Here is a 3709-nt window from a genome sequence, read left to right as displayed (position 1 = left end):
TACATTCTGTCTAACCACTCTGTATTCCTGGCTGATGAAATAATGACAACGCATTTAACATCTATTGAGCTGCACACTAGGCGAATGTTCTGGATGACGTTTCACTATTGATCTTTAGCGGAAAACTGTACACGTGATACGGAACGACATATTGATTTATAGGCTGCAACTATTTAAAAGTTTGGTTCCGGATAAACATTTTTATTACTCATGATTAACCGCCCTTGTTTTACAAACTTAGATTTCAATTTACCGCATGAAGCACACGCGGCTTTTATCATTAATCTTCCGTTTTTTTGTTGTAACATATTGAGGATTTACATTATCGGTGTATGTTCGTTCTTTTAAACAATATATTTGTTTTTGTAAACTCATTTATATATATTTTAATTATAAAAAAGACTCGTCGGTTCCCGCCTGTATTCTATTTATAAGTAGTATAGAGTATGATGGTTCCGGGGGATTTTGGCCTGAGGGTGTTCTTAAATCAATAAAATGGGGTTTTATGTCGAGCTGTCTTACTTTTTGGGTTGATGGGTAAGCTATGTCGAGCTGTCTTACCCTTTGGTTTGATAGATAAACACTTTTTTAGGCTTCAAAGTGTCCCGGAACCATCATACTCTATACTACTAATAACACAATTATGTTTTATTACTTTTTATCTTTTGTGTATTATTCATCAATTTTAGTAAGCAAACTACAGAGATAGTTATCTATTTTCATAGGGAATATGATTATATGGTGGTGTGTTTCACAATAATTCGTGTAATATTGCACTAGAAATGACTTTGATTGTTAAAATTCTTTTTAACCTACTACATGTATCTTTATAGATATTGCGTCTTTGCCTTATTCAAATACACATACAATAATGTTATCAGTTTCTATGCGACTTTCATAACGATTTCTACACATTAGAGATGAAATTGAGTTTAATCATGTGTCGTGTCATTTACATATAGATTTTTAGTAAATGTTAATATTCATTTTCAGGAAGATGAAAAAAGATCCAAAGAAGACACTGGTCAATCAGAAGTCCCTTCCAAGCAACATACACAGGATGCGATAGTGGTAAGTGCCAGTCTGATTAAAATCAGCTCCTAATTTAGCTTTGCATTAGAACCTGATGGGCACAATACGACACTTTTTCTTGACAGGTAACAATTTCCAGGTCCCCAGTTATTATAACCAAATATTATGGTTCCTAAACAACGTCACAGTATATGATCTGCGTTGAGTGGGCAAGAAACCAAAAAGGTAGACGTTCAAAATTTTATTCTCTTCCATTTCTTTTTATTAATCATGACTTGCAGGAATATTTATATTCAATTCGATTTGTTCTCTTTCATAAGGAATCTGTAGCCCTTAGTGAAGATAGCACGATGCAGGGACATAATGAAAGGAAAATAGAAAACCAACAGTTTCTGAATGATATAGTAGGTAACTTTTATAAAAATAGTAGGTACAACAATAACCAGAAACACTGTTTAAAGTCATAGCCTATCTATCATCAATCATTTCATCTTGAATTAAATCAACTAAATTTTCTTGACTTTATGTATGCGGTTATTTCTCATACAATGTCTGTGTTAATCTTATCATGTCTTTGTTAATGTTAATGTACATATTTCAACAAAGTGAAAACAAATCAAAAGAAAGAACTGGTCAGCTTGAAAAAACATACCCTGCAGCATACACAGAAAATGGTAGATATATAAATTAACCTTTATCCTGAGAGAACCAAAAATGACTAGTTTTGACACAAGTATAGGCTCTTTACTGCTAGCGGCTCATTCTTGTTTGTATTTTAATATCGATATTCCTTTAACTTGATTAGACTGTTCTTAACTCATGGTAAAGCTAATCCAGCGGGAACATCAACGTTGTTTCAACGTTGAATTATGGTCAGATTTCAACGTTGAAATATGGTTTGATTTATATTCGGATTTGAAAGTATAAACAACGTTGAAATTTCAACGTTGATACAACGTTGCAGCTTCAACGTTGGCACAACGTTGTAGTTTCAATGTCATTTCAACGTTGAAAACCCACCATACTTTAATCTTAGGAAATAAAGCAAAGTAACCGAGTTTAACAAAATATCAAGACAATATTAAATACATGTACTTCAGATATTTTATTTCAAAAACACTATTAAATAATATTAAATTCACTTTAATAGTTTAACAATTAAGCTACAATCTGTTCCAACTTTTTCTTCTAGATCTTTCTGGGTATGTCAAGTGTTTCATGATGGTGTTTGAGTACTTCTTTGACTGTCTCTTACTGCTTTTGCAAATAAAAATAAGAAGTTTGTAGTTAAAAGTGACTTGGTCAATCTCAAATTCTATATATGATTACTCTACTTTGTAATTTGTTTTTATCTTAACATGCTTATCTGTAAGATTTACATCCTAAAACAGCATAGAAATTGTAACATAGCTAAGTTTCATTTTGACAGGAAATTCTGTACATAAAATAACCAAATCTTTTAAAAAAGAAGCTATTTAAAAGTCTCAACTATGATTGGTAAGTAAACTGCTCCCGTCAGTTACTTGCAGCATATTCCCAAGAAATTATCATTCTAGGCTCTATTATTATTATTACACTTTATTTCCCATTTTCATAGATTTTAACTAAGTAGAAGAAAACAAAATATATAAATATACTATATCTATATATATATGTATATTTATATATATTTTTTTTCTTCTACTTTGTTAAAATCTATGAAAATGGGAAATAAAGTGTTATAATAATAATAGAGCATAGAATGATAATTTCTTGGGAATATGCTGCAAGTAACTGACGGGAGCAGTTTTTCTTACCAATCATAGTTGAGACTTTTAAATAGCTTCTTTTTTAAAAGAAGTGATAGAAGAAAGATATATATATATATATATATATATATATAAATCTAACGAAAAATCGGCGCGCCGCAGCCGGGACTCGAACCACGGGTCTCTGGATTGCTGGTCCAGTATGCTAACCACTACACCACAGCGGCCGTTGCTTTTTCTTCGTGCTAATTGGCCTTATATATTTAAATTATTTTTAACTTTATTGTGACGTCATCACTTTTATTACCATAGCGGCGAGCTATTTATAGCTTCTTTTACTGCAGTTGGCTGACTCAGACACTATTAATTTTCTTATTAAAAATATCTTATGACAAACACATTTATTGTTTTATAAGACCATTCCCGCCCAAGAATGAATATATATGAAAGAAAGAAAGCCATGAGCGAGAAATTATACATAGAAAAATCGCACGAAAAATCGGCACGCCGCAGCCGGGACTCGAACCACGGGTCTCTGGATTGCCGGTCCAGTATGCTAACCACTACACCACAGCGGCCGTTGCTTTTTCTTTGTGCTAATTGGCCTTATATATTTAAGTTATTTTTAACTTTATTGTGACGTCATCACTTTTATTATCATAGCGGCGAGCTATTTATAGCTTCTTTTACCGCAGTTGGCTGACTCAGTCACTATTAATTTTATTATTACAAATATCTTGTGGCAAAACATTTATTGTTTTATAAGACCATTCCCGCCCAAGAATGAATATATATGAAAGAAAGAATTATACATATTTACATTTACATTTGTAACCAAAAAAATGCTAAGACTATTTTATGCAATATCCTGAAATCAACAAACATGTATATTTTAGATTAATAATGTCTCAGGAATATTCTGCAAATAC

General features: G+C 31.9%; 2 non-coding genes across 2 annotated transcripts; both read right to left on the bottom strand.

Annotated features, from left to right (window-relative positions):
• Positions 1 to 2934: 2934 nt before the first annotated feature.
• Positions 2935 to 3007, bottom strand: Trnaa-agc (transfer RNA alanine (anticodon AGC)). The gene has a single exon. It is a non-coding gene; the product is annotated as a tRNA-Ala (tRNA).
• A 278-nt stretch (positions 3008 to 3285) lies between these two features.
• On the bottom strand, positions 3286 to 3358 carry Trnaa-ggc (transfer RNA alanine (anticodon GGC)). Its single transcript has one exon. It is a non-coding gene; the product is annotated as a tRNA-Ala (tRNA).
• Positions 3359 to 3709: the final 351 nt, after the last annotated feature.

Source organism: Ruditapes philippinarum, unplaced genomic scaffold, assembly GCF_026571515.1.
Source record: "Ruditapes philippinarum isolate M1 unplaced genomic scaffold, ASM2657151v2 ctg8371_1_1_1_1, whole genome shotgun sequence".
Classification (NCBI taxonomy): domain Eukaryota; kingdom Metazoa; phylum Mollusca; class Bivalvia; order Venerida; family Veneridae; genus Ruditapes; species Ruditapes philippinarum.
Note: the sequence above shows the minus strand (reverse complement) of the source record. Positions and strands in the feature narration are given on the sequence as shown.